The following is an 18,927-nucleotide window of genomic DNA, read 5'->3' on the forward strand; positions in this document are numbered from 1 at the left end:
TTTTGCACAGTTAATGTCTCTATTAGACTCGTTAAAAAAGTATCTTCTATGGTTAATAAAATGTAAAGACTGCACCTGCTATTGTGCTAGCTTTCATTCTTACATATTTTCACAGGGAACTTGCTTTAATGAATTTATTTTGAGAAGTTTTAAATCAAATTCTATGTCAGGATTTTACATGAATGTCCAAGAGGTGGTTAGATTTGTTCAACGTTAAACTAGGTATTATGGTAACTTCCTCATCAGTTAAATGACTAATTTAAAGTGTAACATGTTTTTGATTAAGAGAAACTAACTTATAGAGAGATTTGGCTGAGAATAGACACCTGTTAAGGCCCTTTGTTGTACAGAATGCTGTGCTTTAATAAATCATGATGTTGTAATAGAATGGTATCTTCCTGAGTAATAATTTATAGTGTTTCTCTAGTAAATCTTGAATAGCTTATTTAACTTCTGTGGTCAAAAAAATGTTCTGTTTCCAGTCACATTTCTCTAAATCTTCATGTCACTTACATGTTTGCCATCATTTTTGCTTTACTGTATTTGCCTCTACGGATTCTTGAAATTTTAGCTTCCAAGTCGCAATGAATCTGGTGTCTCTTCATTTCTTTGCATGCATCTATCAGCCTAGTGATTTAAGGAAGCAGCGTCGAAAGGTAAACTATTTAGTAATTTAGCAGGCCTTTGCTTCTCTGTGAAGTATTGAAGAGTCCTTATCGTTTAACGTGAATGAACACTGTGTGGTTATGTCCTGGTGAATAATTGACGGTTTAATGGAAGTGATGAAACTCACCCACCACTTAAAATGTGCTGATGGTTCTGTTGGAAATTGGTCATTCGTTGGGACGATTGTAACAGTGTGCCTTTCTCCCACTTGTTGGCCTTCTGGTCATCTCATGCTTGTTTATAATAGACATAGTATTATTTATTATTTTTAAAAATTTCTGTACTTATGTTTTTGGCTGTGCTGCACAGCTTATGGGATCTTAGTTCCCCAACCAGGGATCAGACCAGTGTCCCGGCAGTGAAAGTGCCAAGTCTTAACCTTTGGACCACCATGGAATTTCCGCTTAGTGTTTTCATATAAGAAATGACTGAATCAGAGCCATAGATGTTAGATTTGCGGGAAGCCAATTTAATGATGGTGGGTAGCAGTGTGCAGGAGACTCTGTGTGCCGGGCATGTGCTTTCCGAGTCTGTCATCTCATCCCCAGGTGAGGTCCAGTCTACTGCTATCCCCGTTCAGCAGACATAGACACTGAGGCTTAGCGAGGCCGGGCACCCTGCCCAGGCTCTCACACCCAGCAGCGTGTGCAGACTGGTCTGATCAGAGCCTGGACACTTAACCGTGGTGCTGTCCAGCCCGCTTTCCTCCAGAGGCTCTCGTGTCCATCACGGCATCCCTGATGGAGGGAGCATCAGGAGGGAGCTCTCTGCCTCTCCCCTCGGGTCACTTGGATGAGCCCCTGTTGTTGGAGTCCAGTGCCCCAAGGGCTGGCCTTCCTTGTCCCTCTCCTGCTCCCAGCCCGCTGGCCAAGCACTCCTGGGCCTTCCCGCAGGACTGGGGTGGCCGTGCTCCAGTTCAGGCGGCTCAGTGCCCGGGAGCCTTCTGCTGGGCACAGCAGAGCAGCGCCGTCCCCCTGGGGTTGGTGACCTGGGCGTGCCGCTCGCCCGCTCTGTGGCCTGCTTTGCCCTCCTGTTCAGTGAGGACACGGCACTGCCCTTCCTAACCACATGTGGCACCAGTGGGGCAGCTCCCATCCTGGGGGAGGGCAGCCAGGCTGCAGACCCAGAGGCCTTCCTCAGGAGGAGGCCTGGGGGAAGGGGCTGGCCTGGGCCCTGACTCCGAGGCAGGTGTTTGTCTCCACTGAGTCCATAGTCAACCCAGGTGTGTCACTTCCCTGCTCTGTTGGTTGTTGTTTTCTGATTTTTATAAATGCTTATTTTAACTTGAATTTGAGATTGATCCCTGTTCAGTTCCATGTGGAAAATTTCTAGCCTTTGTAGCCTTCTGTTGTCTGAGGGTTCTTGTCAGAGCTCAGGGGAGGGAGCCCAGTTTATCCAGCTGCTGTTAAATGAGTTCAGCTGTATTTTGCACTGAGTTACTTTGTTGTCACCAAGCTCCTCTGGGGCTGCACGGGATCAGTATTCTTTACAGAATCCCACCAAAAAGGCACAGGTTAGTTGGTTAAGACAACGCACTCATTGTTTATAACAATACATGCCATGCATGTTTCCTAAAACCTCCCCAGGTTTAGCCACACCCCAAAATGTATCAGTGAGACCTGTTTGGACCCTGCAGGGTTAATCTGTTCCCACACTGTCTTTCCTTTCCTCACACCCAGGACCAGCGGAAACGCTGGGAGTCCAAGAGAGATCATCTTCTTTTTTTTTTTTTAATTAGTTTATTTTTTAATTGAAAGATAATTGCTTTACAGAATTTTCTTTTCTGTCAAACCTCAACATGAATCAGCCATAGGTATCCATATATCTCCTCCCTTTTGAACCTCCCACCGCTCTAGGTTGATACAAGATCATCTGTTAGTGAAGACCTGGGGGTGCCTTATGGAAACCACTGTGAGCGAATGACACTCGAACGGCGTGTAAGTACTTCAGTGGGTAGTCCCCGGTCTGTATGTTACCGAGAAATACGGTCCAGGCACATGGTGTTCGCGTGGAGGGGTTAGGTACCTTTTCTGTGTTTCTCTTGTTGTCATGGGTTCCAGTAACCTGCATCATCACTACAAATGATCTTGGATGGTGGCACAAGCTGTGTCTTTTTCTCCTTCAAACAGAAAGGTCTGGACGGCTTTGCTGAGAGGTTTTGTACTCTAGCTGTGGTGCTTCTGAGCAGCATCTGGCGACGAGCACAGTCCTGTCATCAGGGCAGTTCATGCCGTGCAGGATCCATGGTGCCAGCATCGCTCTGCTGTCCTGCCCCGCAGGGCCATCTGGTCGCTGGATTCCAGGGAGGGCCGAGGCCGGCTGCAGGGAGGCTCCCGTCCGGGGTCTCTGCACTCAGTCAGATGCTCTCGCTGCCCCATAGCCCCACTTTTTTTGAACAAGACAGTCCTTTAAGATGGCATTAAGCTATCACAAGGGTTTTTTTGTACTTGGGGGAAAGCATAGCTAATAGATTTTCAAATAAGTTTCTGGTTATAATGTAAAGCCTGTGTGATTGCCTTTTTCAGAACAGTCTATTGTTAGCCAATTTGACACTTAGCTCACTCCCTCAGCTGCCAGCTTTACGGGAAGAGGTAGAAGATGACAAGACCGCCATCAGATGTGAACCCTCGACCCTCGCCTGACCGTGGTCCCTTCGGCTGGGCCGCCTGCACACGGGGGCGCTGCGCACAGCCACCCACGAGGACCTCAGGGACGCCCACAAGTAAGCGGCCTGTGTGTGCGTCGTCAGTTTCAGGAGCCCTGCGCCTCTTGTCTTGAAAGAGTTGCAAGGATGATTTTAAAGGAATACCACTGAGTTCGGTGCCTCTGTTTAGTGGTGAACTTCAGGTGCTGGGGAAGAAGAGCTCAGTGACCTCAGTGATTTTAGAAAACGTCCATCTCTACAGATTGACTCCTGTGGGAGCTTTCTTCCTGCTCTTGGTAGAGGTCTGCCCAGCCTGGGGCACGTTCCTGACGGTGACGGCCCCGTGCCTCTCGGGTTCGCTCTTGAGGGTCCCTCCCTTTCCTGCAGGGGTCTCCTCTCAGGAGACCCTGTCCCCTCCTGTGACTGACACTGTCCTCATTCAGACCACCACTTGCTGAGCTCCCGTCCTGAGCCAGGCAGCACTCGATGGAGGGCACATGTGGTCACCTGACCAGCGGCCCTGCACGGTGACCGTCGCTCTCCTGCCACGGCCGGGGATGGTTACCCTGTGGGAGGCGGGGGGATCTACCCAGAGCAGGGGAGCTCGTCTTCTCCTGGAGCGTCGTCACCTGCCGAGCAGCGACCCTAAGGGAGGGTCAGAGCGCCCTCTGCACCAGCTGGCCTGGAGTCAAGCCCTCCTCGCGGGAGAGCTCGAGGCAGAGAATCTCAGCTTCCCAGTGCGGTTGTCTGACGCCGGGAGCCTGCATTGCTTGTGTGGAGTGTGGTTGGTGAAGGAGACTCCAACTGTCAGCTGCGAGGTTGAGGCGCGGGTGTTGCTGGGTGCCCGTTTCTATCAGTAGCTCTTGTGGAGGGGTGTGTGTTTGCACAAGGGTGCCAGTTAAAGGTTGTTTTCTCTCCCCGAAGCTCCACAGGCTCTCAGGACAGCCCCGGGAACAACCCCAGCAGCAGCACCAGCAGCCAGGGCTCGCTGCACAAAGCCCCAAAGAAGAAGGGCATCAAGTCCTCCATCAGCCGCTTGTTTCGCAAGAAGGAAAAGGGCCGGCCTGAACACCCCAGCAAGGAGGCGTTAGGACCAGGTGGGTGCTTCACCGTTCAGAGGGAGGAGGGCCTGCAGGCATCTCCCTTCTGTGTCTCCCCAGTCGTCCCCACGAGGCTCCTGTCAATCACGCTGGGGGTCCTCCTGGGAGCAGGAGTGGAGGAGGCGTCTGTCTTCTCAATGGGTCTGAGATGATCGGCTGAGTTAATGAGTGGATGGTTGGGTGGATGGATGGATGGATTAGTGAGGGGTGGATGGATGAACAGATGGCTGGCTGGATGGGTGGATGAATGGAGCATGGAATGAATAAAGCAGATGATTGTACTCCAGTGCTAGAAACATATTCTACGCAATTGATTGAGTAGGCGCTGGGCAATGATTGTTTCATCCTAACAGTGACATGTGTTTGGAAACGGCCTAAGTGGTCCTCAGTGAGGGGTGAGGTACAATCTGTGGACACCCCACCAGGAACAGCCCGCCCTCCTTCCTGCCACCTTCCCCATCCCCAGGAGCTCATCAGGGGTTCTGCCCATGCCCCCACCCCACCCCACAGCCACACAGGTCCTCCTGGGGTCCCCTCATCACACAGGGTTATCATCAGGCCCCCATATCACTCAGCTTCCTCTCCTTGAGGACAGACAGCGTATGTTCCTGCCTCTTCAGCCACAAATTTGTTGAGTCTTGTTTGTGCTGGGTGTGGGATGTACAGGGGTAAGTAAAGCAGATGTGGTCTGGAGCACAGCTAAGTGACAAGAGAGAAAAAGGAGCAGATTATTAAATGCTATCCCTATTATTAGTAAATACAATGCTGAGATGGATGGTGCATTGATTATGTACCAGATGCTGTGTGTGCCTCTTAGCAAGCAGGTGCTGCCCCCTCCCGATTCACAGAGGAGGACACAGTGACAGTCACGTGGTTAGGGAGCGGTGAGGGCAGGTTCACACCCACCCAGTGGGACCAGGCACTTTGCCGAGCCCCAGCCACCTCTCTCGTGGATGAAACAGGAATGAGATGGGTCTATGGCATGATGGTTCAATGGACATGAGTTGGAGCAAACTCCAGGAGATAGTGAAGGACAGGAAAGCCTGGAGTGCTGCAATCCAAGGAGTGACAAGAGTCAGACACAACTGAGCGACTGAACTAAAACCTGAGTGTGTGCTAACCTGCTTCAGTCGTGTCTGACTCTGCGACCCCAGGGACTGTAGCCCGCCAGCTCCTCTGTCCATGGGATTCTCCAGGCAAGAAGACTGGAGTGGGTTGCCATGCTCTCTTCCAGGGCATCTTCTCAACCCAGGGATCGAATCCACATCTCTCATTATCTATTGCATTGGCAGGCAGGATCTTTACCCCTAGCGCCACCTGGAAAGCCCCAGTGAATGCTGACAACTAGAAACGCAGAACATAAGGGCCGCTCCTAACTTAAACTGAAGAGCAGCAAGCACAGGTTGTAAAGAGGAAAACACACGATGAGCGACAACAGCGAAATATCTGTGCCATTCGGAAGAGGAGCCCGTCAGCCCTTGGAGGGACAGCTGGAACCAGAATGAAAGCCGAGGCCATGGTCAGCAGTGCCCACCACACGGCCTGGGTGGCGTGGTGGCACTCACCGGGCTTCCTGCATCCCCAGAGCTGCTGGCAGTAACATCTCTGAGTGCCAGGCCGGGCAGCGTCCCCGAGTGAGCTCAGGCATCACCGCTGTCCTTCCAGTGCTGCTCCGGGGCCCTCTGTGGGCGGCCACCCTCATGCCCTGCCCTGCCACTTGCTGGGGCCCGGCTGTCCCCCTGGGATCCTTTCAGCCCTTGAGCTTGGGTGTTCCCAGCCCTCTGCCACACCAGACTGGGACGCAACTCAGGACTTCGGCTTGAGATATCAAGGAGACCGTGAATCTGGAAGGACACCACCCTGGGGCCTGTGAGAGAGCAGGAGAGCAAAGCCCCTACGGGGAGGAAGCAGAGCTGGGGAACGTGCACACAACGTCCACTGCCTCCTGCACAAGTGCCTTTTCTTTGTCTCTCCTTGACCTGAAACAAACGCCAGCTGCTGCTGCTCTGCAGGTGATTCCTAAAGATGCACCTCCTGCCAGAGCTATTGCCCTGCTGCTCTGGGGCTTCCTGAGTGTGCTCAGGAGTACCAGACAAGTTAGGGCTGCCACACCTCATACTGGAGGTGGGGGGCCTGATACTGGGGAAGGGTCGGAGGTGGGGGGAGGGTCTGAGGGTGGGGGAGGGCCTGATGCTGGACTAGGGCCGTGACGCTGGACTGGGATCTGATGCTGGACTGGGGTCTGATGCTGGACTAGGGTCTGATGCTGAGGGAGGACCTGATGCTGGACTAGGGTGCATCATTCGGGTCCCCGTCAAGGTTGCCCTCGGACACCCCGCCCTGTGACCGATGGCGAGCCTCGACACCTGCACTTTGTTCCCACCCTCGGCCCGCTGCCCACGCCTCAGCAGCAGAGGGGCCCTGTCCCCGCAGATGCTGAAGTGATGGAGCCTCTTGTCTCCGGAGCCAAGGGAATGAACACACCATCGGGCGCCCTCTAGGGACACCTATGCTTCCGCCTTCTGGCCTTTCCATTGCATCCGTCCGTTTCTCTTAAGAGAATGTCCGTGGGATGACACAGGCTCCCATTACCAGCTCTGGTCTGTTCTCAGTGAGAGTACAGCTTACCCTTGGCACTCTTTATTGGCCCTGGGAAATTTTGCTTCAGTACTTGATTGAAAGAAAGCAATAAATAATACTGTGATGAAAATAGTTCAAAAGTAGACTGTACATACTTTGTCACATATTCGGGAAGTTCACAAAAGATTAATAGGAAAATAGAATGATAACAATGAATTGTACAAGTAAATTAAAGGCGGAACCCACATGTAAAGAGACATGCTGTCTCTGTCTACCAAGATACCAGCTGCATAATAAATATCACACTGTGACCTGAACGCATCTCTTGCTGGCTTTTTTAATGTGCTGCTGAAAAAGTAAAGATTACATTTGCTATTTATACAATCCAGAATGGCTATGTCATCACAATCTAAAAATGTACGCCTAGGTCCATTCTTTACACATGTTTACAAACATGTAAAAAGATGATTTACATAAAAATAAGGCCTTTGTCAGAGCTGCACTACCCTGTCTGTCTGGGAAGTGGCACCTTCACTGTCCAGCTTGATGGCTCTGCAGCAGGTGCAGGGCATCGCAGTTGGTCCCCAAAGAGTCTCACGGGAGAGGAGGGATCCGGGTCCACAGAGACTAGGTTACAGGTGAGATCTTCATAGTCGTCTTCTAGGCATCCTTTCAGCCCAAATTTCATTAGAAGCTCACATTTAACACCCAGTACTTTTAAATCACTTCATGCTGCGGCCAAAAAGCATTTCTTGCTAGAAAAAGTACAGTTTAGGCCAGTCGTTAACATCCAACAACAATTGGTTGAAATTAAGTTTGCTTATTTCAGAGTGATTGTTGGAGAGCTTGGTTACATTCTGGAAGGATAATAATGCACACCGTGTCATGATGATTTTACCATCGCAGGAAAACCCCTTCTCTCATGGTTTAACATTGAAAAATTAAACAAGAATAATGACAATAAATGCATCATTTACAAAAGCCCTGTGTTTGTTCATAGGATTTATACAGACAAGCACTACAGTACATTCATTTGAAAGACTGAAATCAGGTATCAGAACATGAATGGATCTGAAAGGATATTCATAGCCTGAATATACAAGAAAAAGGAAGTAATTCTATAAATGTGAAGTCATAAGTTTACATAAATATCAGAAACATTAAATTCTAAAATATTTTTTCTCTATGGTCTTCATGAATTTTTCACTAATTAAAAACCCTGTAATATCTTCAGATCCATGTAACAAGTATTAACAGAGTAAAGATGACATCGAGTTCAAAATGTAGTCTTTGTTGTATACTGGATGCTGTATAAACATCTGGAGAATTCGTGCAGGTAAACTGGAAACAAACACACAGAAAAGTCAGTCCTGGGTTGGCAGCTGGTGCCCCAGCCCCTGCCCCTCCTGACACCCCCACCCCCTACCCCGTTGGGGGCTTCAGCTGCTTTGAGAATTCAGAGAAACATGGAGGACCAAGCAGATCAAGGAGAGAACTCGGTGGCTGACTTGATTCTGACATATAGCTAAAAGCTGCTGGTAAAAAAAAAAACCCTCAAAAGCCCAATCCAGCTTTCTAGCTGAGATGTGAACAGGACAGAGCAGACAGCCTCCTGCCCTCAGAGCTGCTCGAGCAGGGCTGGGCCCCAGGGCCGGACCCACCAGAGGACCACCCAGAGCAGCACCTGCAAGGGAGGGTGGCCCCTTAGTGGCCACCGAGCCCCAGATGCCGGTGCACCTCCGTGTGAAATGCTGGCCTCTGCACGGAGAGGTCCAGGGCAGGGCAGCCTCGTGAACCCTGACGGTCTGGGCCCTGTTCCCTCCGAGAACGTGCACGCAGGGCGTGGCCGGCAGCACTGCCGCTGTGGGAGGGATACCCACGCGTCCCTATGCGAGGGGCCTTGGCCATGCTCTGACCACTCCGGCGGCAGTGGGGCGCCAAGGTCACGTTCTCTGCTGTGAGGGTTCTCCCAGGCTAACCTCCGGAGACCCGCTGACCCTCCACTCCCTGGGGCGTGGGCTCCGTGCCCCCGCAGGACCAGGCCGGCCTGTACTCACCCTGAAGCACATCAGGAGCAAATCCTGACTGTAGCAGAATCCAGCCCCTGCGTTCCCGCCACGCTGCCTGGTCCCATGAGCGTGGGAGGAAGGGTGCAAACAGAGTGCGGTTAGTCGTGCAACGTCACACGGGGCACGAGGACACACAACGCACACCCGCAGCAGTGCCCGCTCCTACTGAGGGTCTGGGGAAACTTGTAGAGGGTGGATGAGCTGGAGAGAGCGAGCCTGGAGGCTGCCACGTGGGGGTCCCTGCCCCCCGGGGTGGGGGGAGGGCGGTCAATGGCACATTTGATAACGTAAACGTGGTCATGGGGACAGATACTCCACATCGGCAGCTGCCAGTCTCTCCTTAGACCTAAGGATTCACAGAGCTCCAGATTCACAGATACCACATAGTCTATTGTTATTCAATTTTACACTTACCTCATTCCCTCAGCTGCCAGCTTTACGAGAAAAGAGGTACGAGATGACAAGCCCACCATCAAATGTGAGCCCTCAAGATCAGACGAGATCAGGCGCGTTCAGGGTGGTATGGCCGTAGACGGAGGCGGCTGCCGCCGGGCGCCCTAATAGCCCTGCGCTGCGCCTCCCTTTCGCTCTGACCTGCCGGTCGGGCCAGCCGGCCGCACCTCTCCACGGGGGCGCGCGCTGTACTTGAGCCGAAGGACCCGCGACCAGACTCCGGCCAGCCAATGCCGCCACGCCCCCCGAACACCGCCGCCCCGTGGCCAGCAAACGCCTGGCCAGGTTCGGCAGCCCGGAGGGCTTCCAGGACCCCCAGCGGCATGCCGGGCGTGCGTGCGTGCGTGCGGGGCCTGGGGGGTGGGCTGAGGGGCGCGGAGGTCTCGGTGCCCTCCCACCCCGGGCCTCTCCGGGCCCGGCTGCGCTCGGCGAACCGGGCCTCCCAGGATCCCGTTCGCTGCTCAGGGCCATGCGGCCCAGAGGTGTCTGGCTTTCGGACCCGCCGCCACCCGCTCCCCCGCGGCCCGCGGGCCTCTGAGCCTCCTGTGGGCCTAGGCGCAGCCCAGCCAGGGCCCTGAGCGCCCATCCTGCAGGACACCTGCCCGGTGCCCAAACCCACCGGGAGCCACGGAGGCGCAGTCCTCCCGAGCGCCTCAGTCCCGCCCCTTCGCCCTACCGAGGCCCCCCCCCACCCTTTTCCCCAAGCCGCCGGACAAGCACACAACCTTCCTTAGAGAGCAAACGAGCGACAGGCAGTCACACGGACAGACACACAGACAGTCGACAGCCCGCCGTCGCAAGCTCGTCAGCCAGAGCCATAGCACCTGTGAGAGGCTGGGGCCAGAGGAACGGACGGGCCGCCGGGTGTCAGGAGAGACAGAGGCAGAAAGAGATGAAAGTTCAGAGACAGACTCCAAGACTGCGAGAGGGAGATACAGACAGACAGACAGACAGACGCATGCGCACGCGCGTGCGCACGCACACACACACACACACACACACACACACACACACACGGAGGCAGAGACAGATGGAGACACAGAGCGAGTGACAGAGAGACAGCAAACAGGAGACAGACAGGGGAGAGAGGATGGCATCGGATCTGAGACAGACACACTGGCACAGCCCGTGACGCACCTCAGAGGAAGGCCACACGGAAGAAGCAGCTTCCCCAAGGGAGGGGGCGTCAGCCTTGGGCCGGGCCCCGGCTGGACGCGGTGCCCTGGGGCTGGCGGTCACCCGTGGGGACCCCAAGACTTCCTCGAAGCCGAGGTCTCAAAGGTCCCCTTCGGCCTGGCTACCTAAGGCGAGACCCAGCCCCCACCCCCAGGCCAGAGGGTGAGTGTGTGAGAGTGTGTGTGAGTGTGTCGGTGGATGAGGGTGGGGTCGGGTCGACTTGGGGCCGGGTGGATACCCAGAGTGGAGGGGGAGGGTGTGGAAGCCGGGGGTTGGGAAGCTTGCGTGTCCTCTTGCTGTCTCTCTCTCCCTCTTTCTCCGTCTCCCTTACCTGTGGTTTCTAGCTCTTGACCTGTCTCGGCGGCAGGGTGTGTGTGTGTGTGTGTGTGTGTGTACCTCCAAACCCAAAGCAACTTTCTATGGAGACATAGTGAAGGGTAAATGCACTCTGACTCATCTGATATATGAGTCTAAAACACTGGACATGTCTGGACTCAAACTTCCAGGGCGGCCTTCCTGCCACCTCTGGCAAGCATTGATGGTGCCACTGTAATCCTCTAAAGGACCGAAAGTCCTGTACAAGTCCAGACATCTGCTCTGTACAGTCTCTTCCTACAGTACAGAAAAGTATAGAACAGAATGACACATTCTTTTTTAATTGTACAGATGAATCAGCTGCTATCTGCTGCCTAGTCAACATGGTCAACATGAGGGAGTCAAGCAAGAGTTCCAAATCTCTTGAATGTGGTCCTTGGAAATACTTCTGTTCTTAGTTGCTCAGTTGTGCCCAACTTTTATGCTACCCATGGACTGTGGCCCGTCAGGCTCCTCTGTCCGTGGCATTTCCCAGTCAAGAATACTGGAGTGGGTTGCCATTTCTTTCTCCAGGGCATCTTCCCGACCCAGGGATCAAACCTGAGTCTCCTGCAGGTGGATGCCTTCCCATCTGAGCCACAACTAATTGCCTACTCAAAATACAAAGAAAAGAGCTAGTGTTCTACTAAGTGGAAAGATGATTTAAGAAACGGAAGCTTTCCTTTGTTGGTATATTTGAATCTTCATTTAGTTTTATTTTATTTTTATGATTAAGGCTACTTGAATTCACCGGGAAAAAAAAAAAAAAGGCTACTTGAACAAGGCAATGGAGAAACCCCAGAGTTGAAAAGCAATTGACTTTTTAAAAGAAACATGTGGCAGGTGAAACTTTCTTCATTTTTTAGAGTTGGTTCAATGCAAAATCTTTATTCGACAAATATGACTCTTGTGAACTTTATTTCAAATCTCCACGATGAATCACTAAGGCATCAAGGAAGAAAGGAGTAGAGGTGGAGAAAAAAAGAGCAACCTTTCCCCTTGGCTCCATCTCAACCAGCTGCTTAGTTCCTTCATCTCATGGACTATGATCTGGGATAATCTTGTTTGTCTGATTTTTGTTTGGGGACCGTTTCTAGTCACAGGGCTAGAAACAGTGGAGGGGGTAAGCCCTTCTTTCCATTCCACATCAGACCCAGTGGGCAGTCCAGGCCCTGCCCACTGCATTGAGTCTGTAGCAACAGAATCACCAGTGATGCTGGTTAACAATGCATATTCCTGGAATCCACTCCATTGGCTACTGACTCTGAGGTGGTGGTCTGGAACCTATACCTGGAAACTTTCTTAATGATTCCAAATGACACCAAAGTCTGAGGACTATGGAAGATCTTCACATTTCTGGAAGAGCCACACACCTCCAGAAGGAACCACAAGACTTGCCTGAAATGGTAAAAGTATAAGTATTGGACTGAAAGTTGGAAGGTCTCCACCTTTGCTATGTAAGTAAAATGATCTTTCTTTGAAATGAAAATGGATAATACTAAAAGTTAACATTGTTCTAGAGCATTAAAAAAAACCCTGAATTATAGAAATCTGATGTATGAGTTCCTGGAAAACAAGAACCTATATTTATTGATATGTCTTCATACCTTAGATCGTGCCTTGAATATAGTGTGCACATCAACAGAAGAAAGAAAAGAACTGAATCGACAAAGATACAAAGAGATCAAAAATGCTGAGCCAAGTGAAAAGTTGAGGCTTCACAGAACTTTTCCGTCTTTCACACACTGAATAAATATTGAGCACCTACTATGAGCTAGTAGGCATGCAATATGTTTCTGGAAATAGAATGCGGAGAGAAGAAGAAACACAGTTCCTTCTTTCCCTGCAACTAATCTAATGATAAATAACAGGCAGATCCTTTGAGAACTTCTATAGGAGCCTCTTCCCTCACCAAAAACTGGATGTCAGAGAAGGCTTTTCAGACTAATAATTGAGTTGAGATCCATAGGTTGAACCAACGTAAACCAGGGTTGAGATGCAGGAAGAATTTCAGGCAGGTAAAATAGCATCTTGGAAGGCTACGTGACAAGGGAACCTTAGTACATTCAAGAAATGAAAAATGCCCTATGGGATGGAACCAAAAGAGTGCAGAGGGCATTCCAGTGAAAAGAAATCAGAGAAGAAAGTGGGGACCAAGCAATGAAGGGATTTGGTCATATCTTCACTATGATGGGAAAATACAAGAGCAGTTGGAGCAGGGAGGTGATAGAACTGCATCTGCATTTTAAAAAGGTCATCTTGCTCCACATCAGTCATGATTGGACAGACTCAACTCCAAACTACAACGAGGTACCACTTCACATTAGTCAGAATGATCCTCATGGAAAAGTCTGTAGATAACAAATGCTGGAGAGGATGTGGAGAAAAGGGAACTCGCCTCCACCTTTAGTAGGAATGTGAGTTGGTAGAGCCACTATGGAAAAGAGTATGGAGGTTCCTGAAGGAACTAAACCTAGAAGTACCATATGATTCAGCAGTCCCACTCCCAGGCACATATGCACCAAAAGTATAACTGAACAAGATACATGCACCGTCTGTGCACATATATCTGTGTGTGCACGCAGATGCGCGCGAGCTCGGGCGTTCGCCTGCGAGGATGGGGGTGGTGGGGGTGGGGCTGGGGGTAGGGCTGGGGCTGGGGCTGGGGCTGGAGCTGGTGCAGCCCCCCGGGGATTGCCTGAGGCACGCCAAGGGAGCCCCAGACGGAGACCCGCAGGACGGTCGTCTGGTTTCCTGGAAGCCAAATGCGGAGGGGCTCGCGGGCCGCGCGGAGGCACCCCAGGTCTGCAGCGGGAGTCGGTGCCCTGGCCACCCACCCCCAAGAGGGGTTGGGGTGCGGGAGCCCAAGAGTTGGGACGTGGGGGCGGGGGCTAAAGGAGAGGGAAGGCAAAGAGCCTACAGCACCCGGTATTCCCAGGCGGTCTCCCATCCAAGTAAGAACCAGGCCCGACCCTGCTTAGCTTCGGAGATCAGACGAGACAGGGCGCGTTCAGGGTGCTATGGCCTTAGACGGAGGCCGCTGCCGCCCGGCGCCCTGAGAGCCCTGCGCTGCGCCTCCCTTTCGCTCTGACCTGCCGGTCAGCCATTCCGACTACAAGTAATTTTACTCCTTCCCCTTTCTCTCCCTGCTTTCTGAGAGTCTCTCTCCTTCCATACTCGATGGTGTAATGAATGGATGCCTTAGACCATTTTCCCTCAACATTTTTTTCTCTTTATTTTTACATTGATTTCTATGAATTCATCTTCAAGTTTATGGATTATTTCTGCCAGCATCTCCTATGTGCTATTGAACCTATCAATTTTTCATTTCAATTATTTTCGTTTTCAAATCCAGAATTTATGTTAGTTTCCTTTAAAAAAAATAATTTGTAGCTCTTCATTGAGTCTCTCTGTTTGTTGACTTAGTATCATACTGTCATCTAATTCTTCAAACATGGTTCCATTATTTCATTTTGTAGTTATCATTATTTTGATATTTTATCTTTTGACCTTCATACTGAATTTATAAGTGATATACTTATATGAGTTATCAGTGGTATGTTATACAAATGCTTTACTCACCACCATTACCACATTAGAGTTTTCTGATTTTAACTGTATACTTACCTGTCCCAGCAGGTTGATAAAGAGTCCAAGCCTAAAGCCCCTTTAAGGAGGAGGCAAGCTTGCTTGCTTTTTCACATTCTTTGGCCTAAGACAAGTAGGCATTGTAGGGAGCAGTATCTCAGGTTCAAGGACATTCCTCTTTTTGAGCTTTGGATGTATGCTATAGGAAAGGGTCTGGGCAAAACGCTCACATCCTTGAGATGTTTTTTGTCTATTCTCAGAGGCTAGTTGAGACGTATATATGGCCCCACTTAAATTAGTGAGCCCCTTCTGATGTCTGTGTCAGAAGCTTTTTCTGTCACCTTCACTTTAAATAAAATATACACAAAGCTCTGAGTGACTGAGACTGTCTTTGGCCCCAGGGTAATATCTTCTTCTTCAGACACCATGAATCCAGTGGCATCGGTCACCATTGACTGCTAGGTTATCATCTTGGGGGCTTGTCGAAGATCTTCAAGACAAGGTAAGAACACTCAGAGTTGAGATTCTTTTGCTCGTTTACTGTGGTCTCTACTTTACTACGGAGAAGGCAATGGCACCCCACTCCAGTACTCTTGCCTGGAAAATCCCATGGGCGGAGGAGCGTGGTAGGCTGCAGTCCATGGGGTCGCTAAGAGTTGGACACGACTGAGTGACTTCACTTTCCCTCTTCACTTTCCTGCATTGGAGAAGGAAAGGGCAATCCACTACAGTACTCTTGCCTGGAGAATCCCAGGGGTGGGGGAGCCTGGTGGGCTGCCAACTCTGGGGTCTCACAGAGTCGGACACGACTGAAGCAACTTAGCAGCAGCAGCAGCAGCAGCAGCAGCTACTTTACTAAATCAGAAGCATGTGGACTGAACTTCTTTTCCCCAGTCAGCTTTTCCTGGTCCCTCTGACCATTTCATATCTGCTTGGGGAATTAAAGTTATTAACCTCGTGTGCCGGATTGTAGACTTTCAAGGGACTTGCAATCCATGCTGTTATTGTGCTTTGCTAGCAAGGCCCCCATTCCAAGTTTTACAGGACACTGCAGACAGGAGCACTTTAGGGAGCTAGCTGGAGCTCTAGCTCCAGGGACATCTCTCAGACTGGAAATCACCATCCTGACCCCACAGACACACAGGCAAGTTCTTGTCGTGGCTATGCCTCTGGACTATAAGGATTGAGGCATTGCTGGTGAGCATGAGATTCCTGAGGACACAGATTGCGACACCCCAGATTTGGGCAGATTGAAAGTGCATTGGGCTTCTTCCCTTAGTAGCGCTAGCTCTTAGCAGAGCAGACAAAGCCCTCCAGTGGCTCTTGTCTCAACTCCTTAGGTATTCTTTTTGTACAGTCTGAGGGACAGGAATCAAAAGGATGATGTTGGCACTCCATGCATATGAAGGATTAGTTTTTCCTCGCAGGCGGGCCCTCCATCGCCTCCTTTGTTATTAAATAGACTCGTGTGGCCACTCTCAGGAGGATGTCTTGGGTTTTCTGTTCATCCCTTTATGACTTGCCACTTATACTGTTATGAGGAATGTGCGCAGGTACACAGAAGTTGGGTGCTTCCCCTAGTGGTCTTGGCTCGGCGAGCATCCAGAAAACTACTCTGTTCCACCCCAGGTGGTGCCGGAATAAAAGGGAAATCAAACCAAGGTTTTAATGGTGAGGACCTGGACATCAATCTGGGATGCCATCAGGTCTAACCCTGGTGCATCTCCACCATGCCTGGGTGGTAGAACGAGGCGGGGTGGGAGTAGGACACCTTCACCTGTAAGAGACAGGTTAGCTCTGGTCAGGGAAGGAAGCTTAGGTGGAAAATCAGTCTCCAACCCCGTCTAGAGCAGGGGCAGACACCTCTGGTAGAAAAAAGCCATGGCACTGGGCACTGCTTTTTTCTCTCTTACAGATGGGGCCTAACAGTCCAGAACCACCCCCCCCCCTTGAATAATATCTTGAAAAACTGGGATAATTTTGATCCTCAAGGCCTAAAAATCCCTTATATACGGGGTTTCTTTGCTTTAAGAGACGACCTCACCTGCCCAGAGAGATAATCCCTGCTGGGACATCTTCTCGATCAGTCTACCCCTGTCATCAGAGCCAATTTGAGCACTCTCTGGTTTAAATTTTAGCTATGAAGCTATGACTACATGAAGGAGAAATGACATTTTGAACCCTGAATGGCCATGTGTATTCTTTAGACTCCGGAGAAAACTAGGTAAAATGGAATCTTTTTGAAATTGCAAAACTGGTTCCTTTTGCACATGTAATTACTAAAGGTTTGACTTGTGAAAATACTCTTTTGGGGAGCTCTGATCCTGCCTGAGAAACAGAAACATGCCTGGGGAAAAACCTGAGTTAACTCTTATCATGTCCTTGAGATACACAGCCCACTCGATCCGGGACTCCAGCCATGAGCTGGAACTCAAGCCAAGAAAATAAAAGGGACAAAGAGACAATTTAAATTTCAGGTGGAAAACTGTGAGGTTTCTGTCTGTCCAGATTTGTGTGTGTCTCGGTGTATGTCTCCATCCTTGGAAAAAATTGCTAAAGGCTAAGTGGTTCAATGAGCTCTAATTAATTGGCCTAAAGAGAAGTAAGTGCTTACAAGTCAAACAATTCTAAATTCAAGGAAATTAACGTAAATGAATTCGAGGCTTGTGTGAACTGGGAAATAATCATTATTGTATTGATACATGATACTGATGTTTGTTTATTGATCTAATTAACAGAGACATTGTGCAGATACTTTTATAAATGATATAACTTTGGGTGATTTATCCTTACCAATCGACAGAATGATGATGTAAAGTGCAAGTCATGGTTTCTGAAGAAAAGTAAGATGTGTGTTTTTAATAAAAAGTAATAAGGAATGGAATTACATTCTATTAAGGAAAAGCAAAGGAAGTCTAAACGTACAGGTGGCTGTCCTCTAAGTGGACAAATGAAGTGACGAATACAGAAAGTGCAAAAAGGTGTGTTGCAAGTGAAAGAAGAGTTTTGTGCATGCTACAAGTTTGTTAAGACATTAAACTGCCTTTGAAGTCTTACTGTGACTATGACTAAGTGAATAACTATTGTTTCACAGTGAATATAAGCTGTTACCAAACTGGAATTTGGTTTTCTCTCACTGATTAAAAGAACAAAGTTTTCTTGGAATGTGGCTTTTGATAACAGACTACAGCACATATGAACAAAGCTCATTCTGCTTCTACAAAAGTTAACGCCTCTTCAGGGAATTTAAAATGGATTAAAAATGGCCATAAACCAAAGGGTTGGGGCTATGAGAGGTCCAACGTGGCCACTTGGCTTTTCCTGGCTCCCTGACAAACCTCATTTTTATTTGATAATGCCTTTCCTGGCTTCAGAATTAATATCTCAGAATAGAAAAAATGGTTAAAAGGTGCTTTCCACAATCTCCAGTGATCAGGGCACCCACTTTGCTGGACAGGTCATACAGACATTCACAAGAGCTTCATGAGTTTCTTCGCGACTACTGCTTTCACTGATGTCCTTGGCCATTGGGCAAGGACAGCAGAACAAAGGGATCAATTGCATGGGATGGAGTAGACTGCTAAATATGACCGCAATTTTCACGACTTTTTGTCTGACATATTGTTGATTTTTACTCTGTGTTTTCAGATATAAAGAAGCACTTCTCCTCGAGTTACTGGTCATTTAAAACAATCTAGTGATTTACTCCTACGGGTGAAATTATACCTTTTTTCTCTCTGCCTCATCCCTCCAGAAGCTGGAGACACTTGTGTTCTGAACAGCCTTCTCAGGTAAATAAAAAGACTGTCTCCCGACATATACAGAAATCTCAACGTATACTGGGGAGCTCTAAAAGAAAAATCCACCTAACTGATGTCAGGCCTATGGCATCTATTATGTTTCACTGAATATTAAGTTCCAGTTTTTTAAGTTAAGGTCTGTATTTACTAAGACGCACTCCTGAGATAGTTCCTTGTGGTTATGTTACATTGCTAAGAGGTTTAATTAAGTTGTTAAAAAGGACATTCTGAGTTTGTTTCTAAAGCTTATCTCAATAACCAGTCTTTGAATCAAGATCAGATGCTCAGGATCTACAACCAGGATATCAACAGCAAGCTATAGTCATTCAGCAAACTAAGTCAGATGACATGGAGATGTCACTGGGCTACACCTACTAGAAGTTCTTGACTTAACTTCTTAATTATGATTCTACTATTACTGCTATTGTTTTCTATATTGCCTGTTTCAAGAAGTGTTGTTCCTTACATTATCAAGTGTGTGACTGAGCCACTAAGTG

At 49.5% G+C, this 18,927-nt stretch overlaps 1 pseudogene; it reads right to left on the reverse strand.

The window, feature by feature from the left end:
* Positions 1 to 13,955: 13,955 nt before the first annotated feature.
* Positions 13,956 to 14,074, reverse strand: LOC129640823 (uncharacterized; annotated as a pseudogene).
* Between the last annotated feature and the right edge of the window lie 4,853 nt (positions 14,075 to 18,927).

Source organism: Bubalus kerabau, unplaced genomic scaffold (assembly GCF_029407905.1).
Source record: "Bubalus kerabau isolate K-KA32 ecotype Philippines breed swamp buffalo unplaced genomic scaffold, PCC_UOA_SB_1v2 scaffold_40, whole genome shotgun sequence".
Lineage (NCBI taxonomy): Eukaryota > Metazoa > Chordata > Mammalia > Artiodactyla > Bovidae > Bubalus > Bubalus kerabau.